At 42.2% G+C, this 25,245-nt stretch overlaps 1 protein-coding gene across 6 annotated transcripts in view; it reads right to left on the reverse strand.

Moving 5' to 3' along the window:
• The window catches only part of RCAN2 (regulator of calcineurin 2), a 266,382-nt gene that overhangs the window by 237,411 nt on the left and 3,726 nt on the right, over positions 1 to 25,245 (reverse strand). The window contains exon 2 of one of the 6 annotated variants that reach the window (XM_080805747.1): positions 19,340 to 19,461. The exons of the other annotated variants lie outside the window; for them this stretch is intronic. The gene's annotated coding sequence lies outside the window, so the exon portion shown is untranslated. The remainder of the gene's footprint in view (positions 1 to 19,339; positions 19,462 to 25,245) is intronic. 6 annotated transcript variants of the gene reach the window in all.

Here is a 25,245-nt window from a genome sequence, read left to right on the forward strand (position 1 = left end):
GATCATTCGGCCCCTCCCCCTGCCCCCCACCTCCCTGTCCTAATAGATGTCCCAGGGCTTTGTTCACCTTTGATTGCCACTTTCTCAACTGAGGGACTTCCTGAGTCTCAGGTGTTCATGGTCTCCTGCCACACTCAATTCAGGTTGTGTGTTCCCACCGTTCCTTCCTTACCATTCACTGCTGGCACATTTACCAATTCAGTCCTGATCTGAAGGTAAGTCGCAGCCCTAACAGCTTCGGGTCACTTTTAAAATCCTTCCCTTTTTATACCTTTTTGGTTGAAAATGTTCGTTCTTCCTCCCTCTCCCCTCTCCCTCTTCCAAGCGTACAAGCGCAGTATCTATTAGGTTCCTACAGGAGCTAATCCTGACGGGACCGCTGCATTGCACAGCAGAAAATATCTTCTCCTTTCTAGATGCAGCGGCCTGCCCTCGGCCTGTTCAATCCAGGGCCCCAACTGGAGAAGCCAACACAGGCTGGTCAGTGTCCTCCACATTGTCAGAAACTCACAATTCAGGAGGATCCAAAATTAGTCCCCCACTTCTGGTGCCATGTGTTGTTGACAAGACAGAGCTGACCCAGATTCTAGCTTAGGAAAAAAACAAACCCAAACCTTCATTAAAGTCCTTTCTGGCCTGCTGCAACTGGGACCAGTTACTTTGAGGGGCCGGCTCACCCCGTCTCTCACTCTGCCAACAACCGATCGGGGGCCGGGCTCACAGAGGATACAGGACAGAACCTGTCTTGGCAGGAAGGTCTCTGGTGGAGACCAACAGAAGGTTTAGGGAGAGACACTGAATCCATGGAAGACACAGGTCATGGATTAATCACTCGACATACCTTTTAAGAACTGGTGGCCATCTTTGCTCTACACTGTAAGGCCTCTACGGGGCCCTATGCCAAAGGCCATGCTTGAAATGAAGTGGGAACTAACTGGAATTCAAATAAAAACTTGAAAGTACAAAAAGGAAAATAAGAAATGAAGTGGGAGGAGGATGAACATCATCTCTCTACTTGTCCAAAAGAGCAGACAGAAAGTCTTGTACCTTTAATGACCGGAAATCATCATGGCAGCCATCAGGAAAATAAATGGCAGCTTCACCACTGTAGCCTGCGGACTCCAGACAAGTACGACTACAACAGTCCGAGGGGCCTGCCAAGCATTCCAGCATGGCTTTGGAAGCTGTCTATGTCAGGGTAGAACACTAGGGCCCCTTCAACTTCCTGCTCTTCTAGCCAATCCCAGGACCACTCCACAGGTTTAACTGGAAAACAGCCAACAAATTTGAAGCTTCTCATTAAGATGTCAAAGCTTCTTATTAAGATGGTCAAAGACCCCACTGGATCCCTACAGCCTAACTCAGTACAGGGGAAGTAGGAAAGATGAGAGACATTATTTTAGGCTAGTGTGGCTTTTTGAGAAACCGTTGCTGTTTGTCTCTTTTTATAGCTACCTAAAAGTTCTGCCTTTTTGGTGACAGTGTCTGTCACAGAGCAGATGCCCAAAAATATTTGTTCCCCCAACCCAGACAATCCTTCATTTTCCTTCTCTCCACCAGTTCACGTACTTTCTTCTCTCCTCCATTTCTTAGAACTGGGTTTTCCCTTCTTCCAAACAGAACCTTGATTTTTTTTTTTTTACTTCTAACATACAATTGCCTCAAACACTAAACATAAAGCACTAAAAATGTACTCAGTGGGGACGTCTGGGTGGCTCAGTCGGTTAAGCATCTGACGGTTGATTTTGGCTCAGGTCATGATCTCGGGGTCATGGGATCGGGCCTGTGCTGGGCTCCCTGCTGGGTGCGGATCCCACTTGAGATTCTCTCTCTCCCTTTCTCCGCCCTTCCCCCGCGGTTCATGCATACCTGTGTGCGTGCTCTCTTTCTCTCTCTTAAAATAAGATAAAAATAAAAATAAAAATAAAATAAAATAAAATAAAAATTTACCCAGTGAATGGGTATTTTTAAAAAGGACGTAGACGACGTACATCACATGAGGGGAAAAGAAAACTAGTGTAATGATCACTTAAAGATGGCTCGCCCTTGACATGGACAGGGGGAGAGTAAAGTTTGGCTGCAACATGCACAGCTCAGTCTTTGTTCCCCTCCCTCCTGGTGCCGTCACCCTCCACACCATCAGACACAGATACTTTTCAGAGGACTCCCCAGTCTATTAAAACCTGGGTAGCAGATTAGTACAGACCCCCTGTTATTTCATATATTTTACGCAGAGATGTCAGGACTCTCTGTCTCTGAGGAAGATGGAAATGGGTGGGCCATGTTGGTATCTAGAAGAAGGACCAATCAGGTAAAAGAGGCCAGCCGGAGGGGAAAAGGCCCACAGCTGGAGGACTGGGTGTGTTTGGGGAACAAGTGGGAGGCTTCTGTGGTTGAAGTATGGTGAGGAAGGGAGGGTGGCAGGAAATGAGTCCAGAGGGAAAGCAGGAGGCCAGGACATGTGCTACTCTTGGTAGTACAAGGCCTTGGAGAGGACTTGGCTTTTTACTCCAGGGATTTTGAATAAAGGAGTTCATGAATTGACTTATGTTTACAAATAATTTCTCTGGCTGCTCTTCGGAGAGTAGACCAAGAGAGCAAGGACAATCAGGAATCTACTGCCAGGAATTCAGACAGGGGATAACGGTGGTAGACACCAGACAGCTAGTAGTTGAAATAGCGAGAGGCAATAGGATTCCAGATAGTCTTAATGCACTAGCATTATTTGCTGATGGACTGGATATGGAGCAGGGGAAGATTTAAGGATAAAGCCACAGTGTTGACCTGAGCACCTAGAAGCATGAAGCTGAGATTTACGAAGATGGAGAAGACTATGGAAGTTCACATTGGGACTTTTAAGGAGAAGATTCCTATCATTCATCCCAGGGATGAGCAGTTAGTGCTGAGTCTAGAATTCAGTGGGGAGGGGGATAGCATACATGATACTTAAAGCCATAGGACTGGACAAGGGGGGTTAGAGAGAGAGGAAGCCCAAGGTCTGAGTCCTGGAACACACCAGCATCTTACAGGAATCACAATGGTAGCATCTCCTGGGTGTGTTGCAACAATTTGATGAGATAATACATGTAAAGCACTTAAAATACTGCTGAGAACCTCCTTCAACAATCAATAATCATATACACTTTTCCCCACCGGCCAGCCTCTACCTCTACTAGAGCACCAATCCCAAGTCCCTCGGCCCTGGACCTAGTAGAATTCCTCCTCAAGTTGCATAGTAACAAGGGGAGTGGGAAAAAGGAAATCTTGTCCCCATGAAGGCTAGAGGAAAAAAACTCTCTTGCTTGCATTCCAACATGGAATTCTGAACATTTTCCTGCCACAACATAGACAGTTTAAGTTTCTAAAAACCAAAAATCTGGTATTTTTTAATCAAATACATCATGCACACAATAGCCTTTTGGACTAGCCAGCCTGGGGGACCTGGTCATCATTTCTGACATTCCTCCAAGAAAATACTTTTCAAATTCCAAACAACCCAATAGAAACCTACATTTTAAAAGGTGGTAAGTGCCTCCTAACATAAAAGCATCATATAAATTCTAAAAGTGGATATATGGGCACCTTCTTTTCACAGCAACATTCTGTGACCTATAGCTATATTTTAGATACCCAACAGCAACTAACAAAGTCCAAAGATAGCCCCTTTGTAGCTCCTGTCTTAGTTTAATCCTTGTCTCTCCTCACTCCCCTGCCCCCCGTACTCACCCAGGCAACAAAGAGGTCACTGAAAATTTTTAACTCCAAGATGAATTCCCTGTCATACTGTATTTCTCCATCAAAGCCCCAATCTAGCTGTCCTGTAACTGTTTTTTTTTAATTTTTTTAAAGATTGTATTTATTCATTTGACAGACAGAGATCACAAGTAGGCAGAGAAGCAGGCAGAGAGAGAGGAGGAAGCAGGCTCCCTGCTGAGTGGGGCTCGATCCCAGGACCTGGGATCATGACCTGAGCCGAAGGTAGAGGCTTTAACCCACGGAGCCACCCAGGTGCCCCAAGTCCTGTAACTATTTAACTGCCTTCTTTCCAATGAAGTCTGCAAATGCTGGGCTGTATCTATAAAACCTAGCTGGGAATCACTAGAATCTCTCGAATGAATGGGGAAATCAAAACTTAACCTCGTGTTAGCCCACTCGAAGACACACAGGCCTCCTTGAAAGAAGAAGGAATCCAGAGGACTCTTCCAAATGAATTACCCAAATCAATGTGAGAAGGAAGGTACAGGAGGACCATTCTTCTGATGTAATCAGATATGGATATTTATACCCAGCGTAGAACTACCACGTGTGGCTTTTAGCAGCCCAGAGAGAAGGAAAGTATTCACAGGACTAGCATCAGGGCTGCCTAAGAGTATCAAGCTTCACGTCTGTAGTTTTTGCTTAAATGACAATATGATTTCCCTAGGCTTCAAGTTCTGAACAATCAGCCATCATGCTTTAGGACAATTTGATTACATGCATGCATGCGTTCTGTTGCTATAAACCATATTTAAATGTACATATACATTTATATCTTCTCCCATTAATGTGGAAATTCCTAAAGTATACCCAGGCTTCTCCTTTCTTCTCCTATAAGCAACACCTTATGGTACAGTTTGATTCACCAAGATCAATTATGATCCTACTCTATAGCTTCTCAATGGCAAGGATTATGTTACACACACATACACACACAGAGTCCTAAATCTCAATACCCAGCATACAATAGACACTCAATGTCTTGTGAACTGAATTAACTGGCTGCCTCTGCTATTTTTTTCTTCTCTTTATTCTCTTTTTTTAAGATCTTATTCACTTGACAGAGAGAGAACATGTGCACGCACACACACGCACACACACACGCACGCACACACGAGAGAGATAGAGAATAAGCAGGGGAAGTAGCAGGCAGAGGGAGAAACAGACTCCCCAGTGAGCAGGGAGCTCTATGCTGGGCTTGATCCCAGGACCCTGGAATCATGACCTGAGCCAAAGGCAGACACCCAGGCGAATGAACCACCCAGGTGCCCCTCTCTTTATTATTTTTAATGACAAACTATAATTTACAAGTCACCAATCAGATCTCAGAATTCTAATGATCTGGATTCATCCATGTGACCACCAGGAACCTATAGTAATCACAGGACAATATCATGCCCATCACTGACAGGGCTAGTGCCCTATAGGCTCAGCCCGGGTATGGCCTCAGTAATATTTTCAACATGAAACCACAAGTTATCTAAAACTAACATGGGAGCTGGCCGGTTGGCTCAGTTGGTTAGAACGTGGTGCTAATAAAACTAACATGGGATTTTTTTTTTCACCCGATAATTGTCAGATCAATCACTGAAATATTTTTACAGTAGATAATGAAAGACTGCTGGTTACCACTCAGGTCTGAATAATTTATTTAAGATATCCAAGGGAGGTAAACCATTTTCTGCTGTAATTCCATCTTTATGAGCACTGTTTACATAACTCCTCATGAAAAGAATGAGAACGAATTTATAAAACAGATACTATTTTAACTTTTGGCTATTACATATAACCTTGTATGCCTCCTTTAAGACTATGTATTGAGAACCTACTGTGCACAAAGATCTCTTAGATGATTTGGAGTTGGACAGAAAGACTCACTCATGAGCAGGTGGAAAGGAGAGGCACCTTGATACCACACAGACACGCAGACCCGGGATGGAAGGAGCAATGAGGGTAAGGTGAGTATCAGAAGACAGGAGCAATGAGGGTAAGGTGGGTATCAGAAGACAGGAGTGAGCAGCCAGTGCTCTGGGTTTCAAAGGGGGCAGGGATCCAGACGGAGGGGAGAATCCAAAAATGATTTAGAAGCAGTTAGTATTAGGGAATAGAGAGTGAGAAGGCAGTAGACATTTAGGGAAAGGGCAGGGGAAGGAGAGTGGGAAGAGGCAGAGAACACTCTAGGCTGAAGGAAAATCTTGAGCAAATGCCTGGGAGAAGGAGAGCTCCAGGAGTATTCAGAAAATTACAGGAGTCTAGCCTGAGGCATGGGAGAGAGATAGGGGTGAGGCCATCTTGTCATGTACATTGCAAACATAAAATCTGCATCCTGCTGATTGGTAAAAGCCAGAGGTGGGGAATGTTGTTGAAGCAGCAGAGTACTATATGAGATACTCCTCTGAATGAACACAATTCCCAAGAACTCAGCTAAGGGTGAGAGGGGTATATGGCTGGAAGTGGCCCGAAGCAGCTATCAATAGGGTTCTGCAAGAAGTGTCCAGGACTAAATGGGGCTCCCTGTTCTCCAAATTCATATGTTAAGCCCTAGACCCCACTTCCGCTCTATTTGGAGATGGGGCCTTTAGGAGGCAATCAAGGGTAAAAGAAGTCATAAGGGTGGGGCCCCCATCTGATAGGATTCCTGGCTTTATGAGAAGAGTAAGAGCACACACAGAGCAGGGATCATAGAAACACAACAAGAAGGCAGCTGTCTGCAAGGTAGGAAGGGAGTCCGCACCAGGCACCCAACTGACTGACACCTTGGTCTTGGGCTTCCTCCAGCAAGCAGAGAAATACATCTCTCTTGTTTAAGCTGCTCAGACCATGGTATTTTGTTACGGCAGCCCACTCAGACTACTACAGATTCAGGGACTCAGAATGGAGTGCTGCTGTAACAAATACCTTAAACTGGGTCCTGCATGAGGGCTGGAAAAGTTTTAAGGTGCATGGTAGGAAAAGCGTGACTGCCAAGAAAGGACTCCTGGTAGAAATGTGGGTGTTAAAGGCGATTTCAGTGATAGCTCCGAAAGAGAAGAGGATAGCTAGAAAGAAAGCTTCCACCTTTGTTTTTTATTTTGTTTTGTTTTTAAGATTTTATTTATTTGACAGAGAGAGACAGACAGACAGAGAAGGAGGGAACACAAGCAGGGGGAGTGGGAGAGGGAGAAGCAGGTTCCCCGCTGAGCAGGGAGCCCAATGTGGGGCTCGATCTCAGGACCCTGGGATCACGGCCTGAGTCGGAGGCAAGGCTTAATGACTGGAGCCACCCAGGCGCCCCAAGCTTTGTAGAGAATATATAAACAGTCATGAATGGAATGAACGTACTTTATCCTTCAAGAAAAGGGAAGAAAGATTCAAAGATGATTCCAAGATCATAGGGCTGCCAGTCCCACCTGTGGCCCAAGGACAGGGCTGCTTCCTCCTTGGCTTCAGAGGGCTAGACCTGGGCCCAGAGCCCCATGAGGGAGGCCTCGCAGGGGGGTTGATGCCTGCAGGGCAGAACCAAAGACGATCATTCTTGAGCCTTAAGATCTCATGGAGTTGGCCTTGTTATGTTTTAACTTGCTTGGGACCCATCGTCTTTCTTCCGGTTTCTCCCTTTTGAGATGGGAATGTTTAACCTATGCCTGTCCTACCACTATACTTTAAAAACACATAACTTGTCTAATTTCACAAGCTTGCAGCTGGTGAGGAATTCTGCCTCAAGATGACTCGAGCTCCAGTCTCACCCATATCTGATTTAGATGAGACTTTGGATTTTAGACTTTAGAGTTGATGCTCAAATGAGTTAGTTAAGCCTTTGGGGGCTACTGGGGTGGAGTGAATGTAGTCTGCATGTGAGAGGAACATGGATTTTGGGGACCAGGAGCAGAATGCCATGGAATGAATTGTGTCTCCCCCTCCATATTGAAGCCTAACCCCCAATACGTGACTATATTTGTAAAAGGGCTCTTTAGAAGAAAATTAAAGTTAATCAGGGTCATAAGGATGAGGCCCTAATCTGATAGGACTGGTAACTTTATAGGAAGAGGAAGAGGAAGATTTCTCTCTCTTTCTCTCCACAGAGCTACAAAGAAGAGGCCCCGGAAGGACACAGGGAGAAGGCAGCTGTCGGCAGGCCAGCAAGAGAGCTCTCAACCAGGAACGGACCCAGCCAGCACCTTCACCTCGGACTTCTCAGCCTCCGAAACCGTGAGAAATAAATTTCCATTGTTTAAGCCACTCAGTCTACGGTATTTTGTTTTGGCAGCCGGAGCTGACTACGACAGTAAGCGATAGTAGGTTTGAAAAGAGAAATGGATGCAGATGGATAAGGTGAGGAATCCGGAAACCTTTTTTTAAAAAACCTCACAGAAGCAAAGGGATGAGTTTCGGGAAGGAAGAATGGTCAGTGCCATTCATGCTACACACAAGGGGAAGCCAAAGACCAAGAAGTGACCTTGGTTTCCAGATTAGGGGTTCCGTGACCTTTAAAAGGACAGCTACAAAAAAGAGGAACAGAAAATAAATTGTACAAGACAAAGAAGTGGAGTAGCTGGGAAAGGAAAACAGGCAGCAAAAGGTATAGAATTTTCTTTCCGGATATGATATGCCAAAGTCCCACTGTAACCTTAGGAGAAAGTCCAGGCTTGTTTTTCTCTAGGGGAACATATCTGTTTTATGGTTTGAATGTTGTTTTTTTTTTTTTCTTTTTTTCTGTAAAGCAGGGTTTTCTTTCAGGAACTGGTGGGGATTTCCAAGGATTTGTTTAGGTGTTTTATTCAATTGCTGACAAATAACCAGATTAAAATGACTTTCCTGTTTCTCTGCATAAGAATCTCCCAGAAGCTTTGGAAATGTTTCCTCTTGACCCAGGTAAAGACCCGAAAATCCTTTCTTTCATTGAAGCTGATGTTATAGCAATTTTAAAAGAATCCCCAGAAAGCCCTGACAGGAATCAGTGTTGTTCAGGGTTGAGTAACATCAAAACCTGCCTAAGAATACAGTATCATTCTTGACTTGAGCATTTCCTCCTTGGCCCTGGCATCATTAACCCCCAACCAGCTTAGATCGAAAAAGTTCTTTTACCTCCGCTTCACTTCACATTCCAACAGGAAGAGGCCCCTTCTGACCATGGAAAGAACATAACTTGGACCCACATTTCACTCTCCGCAGCTAGCACGTGTCCTAGAGGGAGGTCAATAAGCACTTGGTAATAACTGATCACCTGGAAATCAGGTTGGAGGTAAGACATTCTGCACATAACGGAGGACCCTATTTTAGGACTCTATGGTTATTAGTTAAGAGGAAACCCTGTAACAGTTGCATTTTATCTTCTACTAATTCTACAGAAATCAGGAGCAAGCATGGACAGGATGTCATAGAAGCATCTCTTGGCCATTTTTCAAAAAACACTCATTGGAGCATACTTCTGGTAGTTTAAAAGTCATTGTCAGCCCAGGCTAACTCCTTCCCAGTAAACATGGGCGGCTTATCTTTAACCGCAGGCAGGTAGCGAATTGCTAAGTCCGTGGAGGTTGGGTGGGGGTGATTTTCTTTTATTTATTTATTTATTTATTTATGGATAGGAGATGAGAGCAGGTTGCTATTCCCACTTTATTTCTCCAGGGTCAATCTACTTGAAGGGAAGTTAAGGATGATTTTCAAGGCTTCCCTTCTCTACAAACAGGAAAAACAACGGGAATTCAATCTTGACTTATTTCTTTATTTACTTATTTACTTAATATTGATTTTGTTAGGATCACTTCTCTCCCTCCACTCTGGTTAGTTTCTCAATTATGCAAAAAGAGTTGCTGAAATGCTATACTCGCCAGCGTCTGCTGCTGATTGCTGTTTCTGCTCTGGTACAGAGCAGGTTGGCTGTTTGATTCCGTGAGCCAACACAGGGAGGTGCAGGTTTATGCTTATTCATTCAACAAACGAAACTGAAGGTCTACCGGGCTCTTGAGGAACACAACAAAGCAAAATGAACAACCAAGATCTGTGCTGTCCTAGCTTTCAGAGTCCAGTGGGGATGTCCTCAGTCACCAAAAAGTCTTCTTTCTCTCTTACTTTTTCAATGTTAGTCTAACAGGTGTGCTCATGGGCTCCTTTTTAAAAATTTGGAACCAAAGAAAAAATAAGCAGATGGGCAAGGTGACACCATTAAGAAGTCAGGAAGTCAGGACTAGATAATGAGGAAGCACTGGTGGGTGATGCTGAAAATACTAATGTTTTTCATCTGTCACCCCCAAACCTATCTGTCCTCATGAGATCACAGGGCAGTTAACACAATTCATATTTTACAGAGTAGCAAACTCAGGCTCAGAGTGGTTAAATGGCTTGCCCAATGTCTCATAGCTAGAATAGTAGAATCAGGACTAGAATGAAGATCTCTCAAATCTTAATATAATGAGAAAAGAAATAAAAATAAATTTAAAAAATACAAATATATATACATACATTTCATGCATGGCCACGTACATGGCATGGAACTAAAAGAAATAATCCATAAAGCTTATGAAAGATTTCTGTTGATGATTAGGTAAAAAACAATACAGTGAATACTGATAGTAATGTAATTACAATGTCATCTAATGATCCAAAACATTCAACAGTATTTCAGGAGGGCTTCTTAAGTGCAAGGTGCTCAGGCATAGTAGACACAATGGTGAGTCATAGAACAAGGCAGCAGCCCTCATAGGTTGTAAGGCTCCTGGAGGTGGCAAGGTCCTTTGGCTTGATCTCCAGTTCAACTGTATTGAGTGATTGGTCAGGCCTCTGTGCCACTGAAGTCATGAAAGTATTAAGCAGGAAGAAAGCAAAAGAAAGTGTTAGCTACAGTAAGTGCTCAGTAGCATCTCTACTTCCACAGAGTCCTCCTTTCTCCCCTCTACAACCCCAGAACTGAATGTTGTAAGAACTCTTTGGGTTCCAAATAGCTTACTTACTAGCATAAGAAGTCAAAAATGGGAAAGCAGAGGCAAAAATTCTGATCCTTCTTAGGATAAAGTTGCTAGTAAGCTCGTTAAGGCTCAACTCATAGAAACAGTAAAATTGAGTCCATGACATTTTTGTGTAATACATATAAAAGCGAGTGTCAAATAGTGTTAAAACCACAGATGCTGGTGCACCACTGCTTGGCTTTGAATCCCAGCTGAGCCACTGATCAGCTGTGTGACTTTGGGGAAGTTAGTCAACCTCCGCAGGCCTCAGTTTCTTCATCTGTCCAAAATGGATAGAGATATTGAAATGATCAAAGTCATGTTACAGGTAAAAGTCTTAACACATTGCACATAATAAAAGCTAGACAGGTGTTACCTAGTAACATAAATATTATCTACTGAAAAGAGATGCAAGGTATAAAAAGAAGGTAAAGTTAAGGATACCTACAAAATCAGTGCTATCCTTTTCTCCCCAGGGTCAGCTGAAGACTTGGCTAAGATTTAGGATCCCTCCATCTTGCCATCTTTATAATGAAAGTACCTTTGCAGAAGGTAGTACAGTTAAAAATAACATTGGAGAAAGGGTGGCCACAGCTCCTACCATTTAATGGTTAACTCCAAACATGTGGAAATATTTGATGAACTTTTCGTTCAAGTTCTTGCTAATGATGCCCTGGAAAGCTACTGAATGCCTTTATCGTTAGGGATAACCAAAGTAAGAATTTCCATAGCCCCTGCCTAAGAAGAGCCCTGCATTTGAAGATGAGTTTAAAAAAAAAAAAAAAAAAAGTAACAAATGGCCATTCTCATTAATGAAATGCAGGTTCTAAGGACACTGTAATAATCTGTTGCCAGGACAAGAATATACAAATGATGAAAGAGCTGGCAGGAACTTTGGTTGTAAACTAAACTTTATTTGTAAACTAAACTTTGGTTGTAAACTAAACTTTGGTTGTAAACCAAACTTTTTACAACTTTGGTTGTAAACTCCTTCATGGTATAAACTAGATATCCAAGGCCAAAGTGGGGAAGGGAAGGCCCCATCTCTCATGGGGAAACCACAGCCCACCCAGGACAAAAAGCCCAGCCCCTCTGATTTCCTCACTCTGCACCTTGCAATGCTCTCTCTGTGCCATGCAGGCTGTCAGGGTATAATAAAGAAGTGTGGTAATAGTAGACACAAATACTGACTGGGCACTTCAAGGTGTCTGACACTTTTCTACACATTTTATTAAAATAGGGAAACTGTATTAAAATTTTACATAAGAGAAAGGCAATAAATTGAATATGGAAAAAAAAATGCCCTCTCCTTTAAAGGGTCCCCAAATCTCCCCAAGGTTGGCTTTGCTCTTGTGTCAGCATTTACTGCCCAGCTTCCCAGACCTCAGCCCACAAGCCGTGCTGCACGCCCTCATGCTATAAAATTAACCTCTCCTCTCTTGGCATCACAACCTACCGGCCCGTTTCAGGGCTCCAAAAATCTTAGCAGGGATTCATTGGGAGCAACACTAAAGAGCTCAGGATAAACACACTGTCACATGTGACCGCCTCTCTGAGTGTCATTTAACAGGGCTTTCCTTTCCTTTACCCAAAAAAGCAACGAATGTAATAATTTTGGACAGAATGAAAGACCTTTCAAACCAAAAGCCTTTTAAATCTCAACTTGCTGTCCTTATCGTCTCTGCTTAGGTGGGGCTGATACTATTTCGTAGCTTGCATTCAAGCAAGCTACGGAGGTGCTGTGAAAAGGTAACCAGAGGTGATGGGCAGATACCGCTGTCAGTTATCCGAGTCAGGACAAAGAGTAACACAGAACATAAAGGCACCTTGAGTGATAGGGCAGGTCAGAGGAGGACCACAGTAAGGGAGAATTTCTTCTAAGGTCAGACCTTAACCTTCCCAGATACCACGAACAGGTTGAAAGGAAATACCAATTTCCTCTGCCTCCCCACCAAAGGCCAGACCCCTGGTGGGTGGACGAGCATTGTTTTAGGAAGTTTTCACCATGGAGTGCAGAGGAGTTAAGTCTGTTCAGATCCGACAAATGTACAAACGACTTTTTATAGGACAAAATATATATACTGCCTCCGTCCCAATTTTGACCGAAACCATTCTTATTGTGACAATACCTAAATGTGTCCAAACAGAAAACTGAGTTCTTACGGTTTCAATTCCTCTGAATTCATCACATTCCAACTAAATGTTCTAACCAAATACAAAGGAAACTTAAAAAAAAAATCCAGTTCAAATGAACAACATTGATGTGATATTTAGGTGACCCGTTGTTTTGCTAAGATAACCCTCCACCCTCACTGTGACCTGTACTAAGGATGGTGAAGAGGATGATCTGGAGTTCTGAATGCTCCCACCACCCACCCTGAAGTAGGACTCTCCTCCCACGTTTCTTCATTTCCCGCAAAACTAACTAGTGCTCCACACCATCATGTGCCCTCCACACCATCACGTGCCTTCCCATAAGGCAAATGGCAGAAGCCCACCAGTTCATTCCTATAAGCCCACAGCAACTGAAATGGTATTGACACCAACGTGACTGGACATAACAACATAAATTCAGGCACCAAAATCATATGTCACTATTACTCATTAAAAGATGGTCTCCTGGATGATCCAAAATAGGCTAACCTTCTTTCAGATTATCAGAGAAATATAACACCCCCCAAAATTTAAACATTCCCACGCAGAAGGCCTATGCCCCTCCCCCACGAATGCCTCCACAGGCCCCACTGTGACAAGCAGTGATGGGCCGCAGAGGTGTAAGGGCCCCTGGTGAAGCCTGGAGCCAGCATGGGTTTACCTGCAAGCCCTTAGGCATGGTAGTCCACTTCCCAAGCCTCAGTCCCCTCCTGAGCCTCAGTCCCCTCATCTGAATAAAATAGGGATAAAAACAGAGCCTAGCTCTCAGGGCTGTGAAGAGATAACTTGTGGAAAGTGCTTAGCCCCATGCCTGCTGCTTAACAGGTACTCAATAGCCACAATTATTTCTGTTTAGTCACACATCCCAGCCTCACAAAGAAAAGGGGGGTGGGGGAAGAACACACTGTCTTACCACAACAGAAGCATTTCAAAATAATTCAAGACAGAAGCCCTTATGAAGGTCTGCCTGTGGGAGGTCCAGACACCCTACCGGCCATCCCTGGGCTTTGGGATGGAAGTGGGGCGCAACCCCAGACCACTTTCTGAGAAGAGGCCTTTTGAGACACCAAGTGAAAGCAGACACACTTATCTTTGGAGTTCCTTTTTTTTAATAGTTAGCAATTATGTGAGGAGAACAAAGGCTTTAAAGACTCTGGAAGGTGCTGGAATCATTAATCTTGTGCTTCTGAACTATTTAGGATGGATTTAATGACCGGTTCATTTTACCACTGACTGAGTGCCCACCACAGGCACACTGTGGTGAGGAGGACAGCGGGGGGTCACAGCACTAAGGAGTTGAGGCAGTTCAGCCTCCGGGTACTGAGTGTCCAGTGGAGATGTAGGTAAACAAGTAAGCTGCGAGTCTATCGGACTCTAACGTCACTGAAGACAAGGACTCTGCCCTACTGGCTTTCATCCCCCAGTAGACACAGACCTGGTGCATAGTAGGTGTGAGCGAATGAATGAATATATGAGGGAATGAATGAATGAATGAATATATGAGTGAGTGAGATATAAAGATTAGCCCATGTATGTGCCATAAATACAGGTTCCAAAAAAAAACCAGTGGCTCCTTTGAGGAGAGCTCAGTGTTTGGGGAAATCCAGAAATGAAGGAACCTGAAGGAAGACAATTTTAAGAAGCAGAAACAGGAGAATGTCCCCCTATAATTTTATACAGTTTGCAATGTGCTCTAAATTAGTTCTCATTAGTAAAACGGTTCTTATCCTGATTATTATTATGTGTAGCCTTTCTATAACATTCTATATTACAAATTGTATGCAACTGCTTCTTTGCTATTTATTATAAGGACTTTTGATTTATTTATAAACAACTTAGTGGTTCATTATTTATTAGACTAGGAAACTGAACAAATAATATCTGGTCTCTAGCAGCCCTGTCTCAATGATTATTATTGGTCTCCTGGGGTCCACTAATAAGCAGCCATAAAAAAAAGTCAATTTGTAATTAGGAAAAGGAATGTACATATTTGGCAGCATTCACATTGACATGATTGACAGCAGACAAGACTGACAGAAGCTCTGCAGCATATGAGGAATAACCTCGTAATGGTATTAGTATATTAAAAATAAGCCACCACCAACCCTAGGATAAGAAAAGAGGTATATGAATGGCCTAAGCAATGAGTAGGATACTATGAAGACTGCATACCAGTATCTCAGGGGCGCCTGGGTGGTTCAGTTGGCTAAGTATCTGCCTTCTGCTCAGGTCATGATCCCAGGGTCCAGTCCAGTGTCGGGCTCCTTGCCCAGTGAGGAGTCTGCTCCTCCCTCTCCTTCTGTCCCTCCCCTCTGTTCATTCTCTTTCAAATAAATAAATAAAATCTTAAAAAAAAAAAAAACCATCTCAATAGTAGGAACCCAAAAGCAAAAAGAGACATAATCTTGGAAAATTACTGAAAGGACTGGTCTGATCAAAAAAGAATAATTAAAACTGAATAAAAAAACATCTGGCCAAAGAAAACAACTGTCTCAGGGAGGACCTGTCGCCAAACTAGATAATGACCCATTTCTACTAGATGTTCTTAAATTTAGATGATTTCAAATGACTACAAGTTTCTCTTTTTACACTAAAAAAATATCCTTTAGCTAAGTGTTTATATTCTACCATCAGAACATCACTTCTTTTTTTTCCCCCCCTTCAGGAAGATTATCTATATCTTTATTTGCTTACCCAGTCTTTTAGAAGGAAGAAGTTATTACTTCAGCTTTTCAAAGCCTTAGGATCACTGAGATGAGGGGCCCTGAGAAGAAGAATGTGGGTGACAGATCCTAAAGGGAAAGTCTCTGAACAAAGTCAAAGGGAGGACTCTGTCATGACCTAGAATCAGCCTTCTAGAAAAAGAATAACTCAAAGAGAACTCATGGTCGATGGGAGGTGGGGCAGAACGGTGCTGTTGGGATCTCTTGGGAAATCCACCACATCAGGCTCCCAGAAACACTGGAAACAGCCCACACACACCAGTTGGTAAATGTCTCTCATCTTTATTATTCTTTGGATCTTCTTACTTAACGATATGCCCTTGAAATTTATACTGTCATAAAAATACCTAGGATTGGTTTTCATGCATATCCATTAACGTATTTCTAATTTTGTTCAGGTAAAATAACCTTCTCATAATATCACACCTTGGATTGAGGTGTAAGACAATAGCCAGGCATGGCTGTGAGAGCATCATGATAGCTGGGCCAACAGGAAGAGGCTCTTTTTTTTTTTTTTTTAAGATTGTATTTATTTATTTGTCAGAGAGAGGGACAGAGCACAAGCAGGGGGAGCAGCAGGCAGAAGGAGAAGCAAACTCCCCACTGAGCAGGGAACCCCCATGCAGAGCTTGATCCCAGGACTCTGCGATCATAACCTGAGCCGAAGGCAGATGCTTAACGGACATGGCCACCCAGGTGTCCTTTGAGGAAGAGGTTCTTTCAATTTGAGAAGAAACACTGAAGGCATGGTATACAACTGGGCCTTCTCACTCAAGACAAGAGCCTTTGCAAAAAGTAGAATCATACCTAAATGTGGGATTTTTAAAAAGCGGTTTTAAAGAATAAAACTAGAAGCCTCATGAGAAGCCACTACATTTGGAGATTTCCACATTTGGAGACCCTGAAGGCCTTTTCATGAATAACAGGGTCATCCCTACAGTGCCTGCTTTGTGGCCTCCCAGGAGCTGTTTAGGTTAATAAAAAGAAGCATGAAAAAAGCAGAGCACCACACAGGCAAAACCACACATCTGGGTCTTCCCAAAGGACCACTATGGACTGTCCCATGTCCACATAATTAATTACTGAGCTATTAATAATTTCACTAATACACAATTGAGCCTATGTAGAGTCAGGCTAAACTTCTTAACGTCCTCAGTTTCTAGTTTAATGGTCTGGACAGTTTTCACACAGCCTGAAGGAATGTTTGAATCAGAGTAACCTGCATGTCAGGGAAGAGAGGCGAGCTCTCCAGGTTTACCGTTTATCTCACCTCTACCCGGAGACATTTCCAAATGGGTCCTCACACGGGTGGTGGGCCATGCCAACCTCCCTGGCCCTCCAGAAGGACACCAGCCCTCCCAGTGTAGTTGCAGACCAAAAGGAGGAATCCCCTCTCCCTACCCATGAGATCCCAGGAGGCAGAAACCAAGCCAACAACCAAGATGTGAACCAAGAATCCCCTTGGGGTCTCCATGAACTATGGCGCTTAGACGCAAGGTCAGAAGGTCCGCCTTGAAAACCTGACTAAGCAAGCGTTTCAATTCAGAGCTTCACCTAGATGTCACCTTATCAGATTTTGAAGTTTAATGCTCAACAACAGCTGTGAGTGACAAAGAAATCACCGAGACAGAAAAATAAGAAAGTAAAGGACACCAAATAAACACATTTATGATAGATCAGTTGCTGAATATCCTGTCTGACCAAAATTTAACCTTTTTTATAAACGGTTGTTCGTACATCATAAAAGATCAAATGAGTATCATTTATGCAACACAGCAGGAAAAAATTAACATATTCATGAATTAATACTTTGCTTTCACTTGTCAAAGTTGAGACTTGGCTCTTGAGCATATAAATTTTTGTTTGAACTACCATCAATTTATCTGAATTTACCATCCTCTATTTCAAAATTCATATGATACTGATAATCAAATAAATAATTTCTTTCTGGACAAATTTTTAAACGTCAAGAGATATGTATAAATTGGACTTTGATTTGTCCTGGTGAGACCCCATTACTAGACTTTTATCTTTAATGGCTACAGAAGTCAAAATTAAAAAATAAATTACATTCACTTAGCCTGTCTTGCTGAAAATTTCATGGGAGGAAAATGATACAAGTTGGCAGTTTATCTCAATAAATTGGTCAATATAGCCAACATGGTGGATGATAGCCTAAGAGTGAATGCAGAGACTTTTGGTGAAAAACTAACCTGATTAACCATCAAAATAAAATTCTAGAATAACTGTTTAAGTGATTTTTAAGATTCCAATGGAAAAATCCTAGTTATTTATCCGAAATAGTGTCCTCTGCATTGTTTCATTTCCTGGAAGGTGAAAAAGACATGCCTGTCCGAGGCTTTCCCCACAAAGGCCCTGACAGCCAAGGAAGGGAACCGGTGAAACCCAACTCAAGCAAATAAGGATGCAAATTTGTTGTGCATATTTTTCGGGATTTAAAGGCAAACTGAACCAGTGTTCCCTTAAACAGAAGTTGCTTATTCTACTTAGTTTAAGTCAGCTTTAGTAGCTCAAGAGGCTGCAATGGCAGCTGCGAGGGTTCCGGCTCCACATGGCCCTGGCATCACATGCCAAGCCCCAGATAACAGAACCACTGGGAGAAAAGTGAATCCACTATAGTCAACTCTCCTACAAACACTCACGCATGTAAAAGCTACCAGATCCCTCCACTCACACATTCTCAACTCCCACAAAAGAAAGCACCAACCTCCCTGAAGCAATGGTTAAACAGGTACATTTCCAGAGTAAAGGTTATCTCTGGAAAGCACTAACATCAACCACCCCTCACTTCCACCAAGAAACTGCTTGTAAGCAGGACAGATGTGAGACCTATGTTATGATGCACTGCTCTCGGAGATGTTAATTACAACAACCTCCTGGAAAAACAATTAAACGCAACGTCAACATACGGAGAAAACCTTAAGAAGGTCCATCTATTGGAGTTAAAGTAATTTGGTAACTTGGTTAATTGAGAATTATCTAAATGTTCAACAATGGGGGGAAGGTAAATGAATCTGGTAAAATCATACAGGGGAATGATATGCAGATACTGAAAACAAAGTTCACAAATATTTTGACTTTACGTGAAAAGTGATGTAAAATGTTTGGTGAAATGCACAGAGTGCAAAATTCTGCACACAGTTCGATCCCAATTCTACATTGGGAGGGCATATAAAAAGCCCGAAATGGGGCGCCTGGGTGGCTCAGTGGGTTAAAGCCGCTGCCTTTGGCTCAGGTCATGATCCCAGCGTCCTGGGATCGAGCCCCGCATTGGGCTCTCTGCTCAGCGGGGAGCCTGCTTCCTCCCTTCTCTCTCTGCCCGCCTCTCTGCCTACTTGTGATCTGTCTGTCAAATAAATAAATAAAATCTTTAAAAAAAAAAAAAAAGCCCAAAAGGACATACAACAAATGTTAATTGTGTTAATTATCGTTTGCTCATGGTGATACATGTGATTTTAATTTTCTCGTCATACTCTTCTGCTTTCACTTTTTTAAAATTTTACAGAAAGCACGCAAGTCCAAGAAAAAGAAACCATTATAAAATCAGGCCAAAGGGTCTCTAGTTTTCCTGCTAAGTATAAAGGCCTCAGCAGCCACTGGGGAATATTTCTAGGCTTCCTGAGCAGATTCCATGTCCCACCCGTCTCTCACACTTAAGCTCTGGTGATGATTTCTTACACCCCACATCACACCTATGTCTTTCTCGACCTTGGCTTTGGCTTTCAGCCTTCTCTGTTTGTACTAAAACACCCTTCTGGCAGTTACCTCTTGTCTGTAAATCATGTTGTCCACTCCCCCTTCACCAACAGGACCCAATTCTCTGCCCTGGTCAGGTTCCTCCTGGCCCAGTCTGGTCAAGTCTTGGTATTGACAACAAGTAAGTTACCCTTGAAAAAAACAGGCATCATGAATAACCTACAGTAAACAGGGCCAGGAAATACAGTTTTCATAATGCATTCTATAAAAGCCTCCCCAAACAGACCTGGGGCTATCGCAGGTCCAACTATAACCAATCTCTTGGGAGGTCCGCATGGTGGCAATCATCGTCAACATCCATGCAGGGCACTGCGTTTTTCACTGCACATTCACAGACTCACGGCATTTTATCCTCACGACTCTGAAAGGTGGGAAGATCAAGTATTCTTTTCCTAATTTTTAGAGCTAAGAAAAATCGCAATTCAGAGAATGGGCTCTGAGTGGCTTGTTCCCCCTGATCCTCAGTGTGTTCTGATCTGTAAATAGTGATGATAAGACCCGCATGGTGGAGTTGTTGTAAGGATTACATGAGATAACGCACGCAGGGTGCTGAGCACGGTGTCTGGAACAAGGACAGCATTCAGCAAATGCCAGCTCCTGTAACTGTGAGGCCAATGGGAAGCTCAAGGTTACAAAGCTGGAAAGTGACAGCGCCAAGATGAGAATCCAGGACTTTTCATGCCAAGTTTACCCTTTTTCTACTTTATCCCCAGCTCCATAAGAAGAGTATTAGGGTATGGCCCATGCCCTCAAAAAAAACTTGTCATATTTTGTAGTAGGCACATCCCAAGTACATGAAACAACAAAGCAGTCATTCCCACAAAGAACCAAGGCAAAAGGAATAAAAGCTAGGATATGGCTCCCAAATTATACAATTCTTTGGTCCAACAGCAACTGTTAAGTGTTAGGTATCTTCTTATGCATTCGTTCCAAAGCTTAGGAAATGCAAGTTTCATCCCTGTGTCAAGTGAGTTGTGTATGGGGAAATCAGATAAGAAAATAAGTCTCTTTTCCATACTAATAATAGAAAATATTTTCTGTGGGCATTCTGAACTTGAGGAAGTTTGAGCTATTTTTGGAAACTTTTTGTTAGCTTCCAGAAAGTACCATTCATGATCGTACGCTTTTCTTTTTTTTTTTAAGATTTTATTTATTTATTTGACAGAGAGAGATCACAAGTAGTCAGAGAGGCAGGCAGAGGGGGAGGAAGGCTTCCTGCCAAGCAGAGAGAGCCTGATGCTATGCGGGACTTGATCCCAGGACCCTGAGATCATGACCTGAGCCGAAAGCAGAGGCTTAACCCACTGAACCATCCAGGTGCCCCGGTCATACACATTTTTAAGGGACTTAAAAACAGCTTCGGTTGAGGTCAAGGCTGCTTCTTAAAAAAAATCTTAAACTTGATTAATTCATTTAGCCTACAACACATGACACCTGGCAGCTGGTAACACAAGTACAGGGAACACATTAAAGGCAAAGGCAGCATACACACAAACAGAGTAGGAAGTCACTCTGTGGACATTTATTTGCTGCCATAGTAATAATCCCATAATAATGGGATCCAGGATTGCCAACCCTAGGCATACTATTTCTTTACAGTAATCTTGACCTATTTAGGACAAGACAAAAGAAGAGCCTAAAACTTTGTGTTATACGGAATGTTGCAGCTTCTTTACATGGAAAAGGGTAATTTACTAATGGATACTTTGAGATTCCGATCTTGGAAGGTTTTAACTTCCCATGTGTTTTTATATTCCCAATATCTACGACTTTCTAAGGCAGAGAAATGATGCTTTTAAGGGGTGGCCCTGAGCAGAACTATGAAGTAGGAGAAGGCTTTTTTTTTTTTTTTTAAGATTTTTTATTTATTTATTTGACAGACAGAGATTACAAGTAGGGAGAGAGGCAGGCAGAGAGAGAGGAGGAAGCAGGCTCCCTGCTGAGCAGAGAGCCCGATGCGGGGCTCGATCCCAGGACCCTGGGATCATGACCTGAGCCGAAGGCAGCGGCTTTAACCCACTGAGCCACCCAGGAGCCCCAGGAGAAGGCTTTCTTAAGAAACGCTCTACCTCCCTTTGTCTATTCTGCTGGGGGTGAGAGGTGGGGACGCCCAGTTACTGAGCCCATTCAATGAGGCACTCTGGTGCACTGTGCCTTCTTTCTGTCATCTGTGTCACTCCTTACAGCAGCTTTGCAACATGAGCATTAATCACCCCAATTATTCAGAGATGAGGAACTTAAGTCTCATGGAATTTGAGTGACACACCTAAAATAAAGAAACTGATCAGTCCTCCACTTCAGTGCCCATTAGGGTTTCCCCTCGCTGAACTGGGCTCCCCCAACGTCAGACACCCCTGTTAGTACCTGCACCATAGACTAGTTCACATCAAACTGTTAAGGACAGGCCCTCATTTGAGTTAGTCTTTTTCATTTGTTAAATTTTGTAAGATTCATTTATTTATTTTAGAAAGAGAGAGGCTGCAAGTGGGGTAGGGACAAAGAGAGAGAAAGAGAGAACCTCAGGCAGGCTCCATGCCCAGTACTGTTGGTGGAAAACAGTATGGAGGTTCCTCAAAACACTAAAAATAGAAATACCATATGATTTAGGAATTCCACTACTGGGTATTTACCCAAAGGAAACAAAAACACTAATTCAAAAAGATAAGTGCACCTTTCTGTTTACTGTAGCATTTTTCTATAAGAGCCAAGACAGGGAAGCAGCCCAAGTGTCCATCCACAAATGAACTGATAAAGAAGATGTGGTATATATACAATGGAATATTACTCAGCCATAAAAAAAGAATGAGATCTTGCCATTTGCAACAACGGGAATGGATCTAAAGGGTATGATGCTAAGGGAACTATGTCCGTCAGAGAAGGACAAATACCCTAATATTTCATTCCTGTGTGGAATTTAAGAAACAAAACAAAACAAACGAACAGAAGACAAAAGCCAAACTCTCAAATACAGAGAGCAAACATGGTTGCCAGAGGGGGTGACTGGAAGGTAGGTGAAATAAAGGGGAGTAAGAGTACACTTATCCATGAGCACTGAGTAATGTACAGAACCCTTGAACCAATATATTGTTAAGAAGAAGGAGCAGGAGGAGAAAAAAAGAGGAAAAAGAGGTAGTAAAAAGAGTAGTAGTAGTATTCCTAGCATTCCTATTCTAAAAGTAAGCAGGCAGGGGATACCTGGGTGGTTCCGTCAGTTGGGCGTGTGACTTCTGATTTCAGCTCAGGTCATGATCTCAGGATTGTGAGACTGAGCCCCTCTCTGCGTGGAATGTGCTTAAGATTCTCTTTCCCTCTCCCTCTGTCCCTTCCCCCCTCCCAAATAAATTAATTAAATTAATTTAAATTAAATAAGAATAAACTAAAAATGACCAGGCATGATTTTAATCTAAGTCAGTGGCTCTTTAGCAAAATTTGAGACATGATGGCAGGATTTCAAAATGTCAAGACTCTAGAGATATCTAGTCAACTGCTTCTCCCACTAATACACAACAACTAAAGCCCAAGAAGGGCTGTGACTTTGCAGAGGTCATACAACAAATCAGGTGTAGAGCCCAGATGAGAGCCTGGACTCCTGACTCAGGGCTGTTCTCTTTTACAGCATCAGCCACAAATATTCAAGCATAGGGTAAAAAACACATTCCAGACTCGTAGGACTTTCTCCAATGATATTAATTCACAATGGTCAGGCCCAAGTGCACCTCTTTTTACTGTGTGGCCTAGATAACATACCCTCTCTTTGCTTTGGATTTCTTATCAATTATATGTGTATAACAATAGCCTTATTCTGTTATCGTGCGGGTCAAACATGATAATTCACGGAGCTCTAACTTCTTTGTGCTCGGCATAAACAATGAATGAATGTTATATTGATATTATCATTAAAATTATTTTTACTGTACTACAAATACTAGTGTACATAATTGACAGTTCATTTTTTCACCTTTGGGGTAGCAGGTAGAAACAACTTCCTGCTATCAAATTCATCTCCATATTCTCTAAAGGCAGCCCTAACAGTCTCTGGAATGGCGGTAAGATGAGTAGAAGGTTAGCATCAGAAATAAATTACCTTTGAAAATAAAATTGCCTACTGAGCATTTTCATTTGAGGTTGAAAGTCAAAATTCCCCATTTTTCTCAAACCTACTCTTTCTCAGTAACTTCCCTTTTCCCTCAGTTTTATTGAGATATAATTAATATATAACTTTGTATTTATTTTAGGTGTATCTCATAATTATTTGGTGTTTGTATGTATTGCAAAGTGACTGCCACAGTAAGTTTAGTAAACATCCATCACCTCACGCAGTTACACATTTCTTTTCTTATGATGACAACTTTTAAGAACTACTTTCCACACCACTTTCAAATATACAGTACAGGATTATTAACTATAATCACCATGCTATACATTACATCCCAGGGCTTATTTATCTTATAACTAGCAGTTTGTACCCTTTGACCCCCTTCTCCCATTTTTTTCCACCTCCCATCCCCCACTCTCTGGCAACCACAAATTTGTTCCCTGATCTATGAGCTTGGTTTCTTTAAATTCCACATACAAGTGAGATGGTGCAGTATTTCCATGCTGTTCTCCATAGTATCCACACCAATTTATATTCCCACCAACAGTGCACAGGGATTCCCTTTTTCCCACATCCCTGCTAACACTTATCCCTTGTTTTTTGTTTTGTTTTGTTTTATTTTGATAATAGTCATTCTAATAGGTGTCAGGTGATATCTCATTGTGGTTTTGATGTCCACTGCCCTGATGGTTAGTGACGTTGAGCACTTTTTTATGCTCTTATTGGTCATGTGTATGTCCTCTTTGAAAAAAAAAAAGAGTCTATTCAGATCCTTTGTCTTCATTTTTTAATTGGATGGTTTGGATTTTTTTGCTATTGAGTTATATGTGTTTTTTACATACTTTGGATAAATGATTTGCAAAGCTTTTCCCATTCCATGGGTTTCCTTTTCCTTTTGCTGACGGGTCTTTGTTTTGAAGAAGATTTTTAGTTTGATGTAGTCCCATTTGTTTATTTCTGCTTTTGTTTTCAACTGCTTTGTTAACAAATCCAAGACATCATTGCCAAGACCAGTGTCGAGGACATGACCCTCCATGTTTTCTCATAGAAATTTCATGGCTTCAAATTTACATTCAAGTCTTTCATCCATTTTGAATTAATTTTTGTATATGGTGCAAGACAGTGGTCCAGTTTTCTTCAGTTGTATATGGCTGTCCAGTTGTCCCAACACAATTACTGAAGAGACTATTCTTTCCTCATTGTACATACTTGACTCTTTGTCATAAAATAATTGACCATACATTGTGGGTATACTTTGCTCTATTCTGCTCCATTGATTTATGTATTTGTTTTTATGTCATGTTGTTCCGGATACCATAATTTTGCAACATAGTTTAAAATCAGAAAGTCTGATGTCTCCTGCTTTATTCTTTTTTTTTAATTATTAATTATTTTTATTAACATATAATGTATTATTTGCCCCAGGGGTACAGGTCTGTGAATCGTCAGGCTTACACACTTCACAGCACTCACCATAGCACACACCTCCCCGATGTCCATAACCCAATCACCCTCTCCGCTTCTTCCCTCCCCCCAGCAACCCTCAGTTTGTTCTTTCTTGAGATTGGTTTGGCTATTTGGTGTCCTCATGGTTCCATACAAATTTTAGGATTGTTTGTTCTATTTCTGTGAAAAATGCCATTGGTATTGCAGTGAATCTGTAGATTGCTTTGAGTAGTATGGACATTTTAACAATATTAATTCTTCCAATCCATGAGCATGGAATATCTCTCTATTTATTTGTGTCTTCTTCAATTTCTTTAATCAATATCATAGTTTGCAGTGTACAAGTCTTTTTACTGCCTTTGATAAATTTATT

Source organism: Martes martes (assembly GCF_963455335.1).
Source record: "Martes martes genome assembly, chromosome: 6".
NCBI classification, from domain to species: domain Eukaryota; kingdom Metazoa; phylum Chordata; class Mammalia; order Carnivora; family Mustelidae; genus Martes; species Martes martes.